Source organism: Gavialis gangeticus, unplaced genomic scaffold (genome assembly GCF_001723915.1).
Source record: "Gavialis gangeticus isolate Ggan-Ray unplaced genomic scaffold, GavGan_comp1, whole genome shotgun sequence".
In the NCBI taxonomy this organism is placed as follows: domain Eukaryota; kingdom Metazoa; phylum Chordata; order Crocodylia; family Gavialidae; genus Gavialis; species Gavialis gangeticus.
The window spans coordinates 36,186,866-36,187,149 of NW_017728995.1; the positions used below are offsets into that span (position 1 = coordinate 36,186,866).

Below are 284 nucleotides of genomic sequence, written 5' to 3' on the forward strand. Positions count from 1 at the left end.
CACTCGCCCCGTCACACACACTCACCCCCTGTGCCCCCCATGGCGGCGGCGGCGGCGGCGGCGGCGGGGTCGATCCGCTTCCAACCGGCTCCGCGCGCCGGCCGGCCGGGGGGGAGGGGGCGGATGTGACGTCACCCCCCAGCCGGGAGGGACCCCCCCCTACCGCGCGGCACTGCGCAGGCGCAGGGGCGTCGGGGGGCTGCTGAGCACAGGGGGTGTGGGGTGTGGGAGGGACTGAGGGGGGCTGTGAGGAGGGACTGGAGGAATGGGCAGTTGGGGGTGGT

General features: G+C 76.8%; 1 protein-coding gene across 3 annotated transcripts in view; it reads right to left on the reverse strand.

Moving 5' to 3' along the window:
• ATP13A3 (ATPase 13A3) overlaps positions 1–118 on the reverse strand; it is a 108,158-nt gene extending 108,040 nt beyond the window's left edge. For all 3 annotated transcript variants that reach the window (XM_019503501.1, XM_019503500.1, XM_019503502.1), the window contains exon 1: positions 26–118. The gene's annotated coding sequence lies outside the window, so the exon portion shown is untranslated. The remainder of the gene's footprint in view (positions 1–25) is intronic.
• Between the last annotated feature and the right edge of the window lie 166 nt (positions 119–284).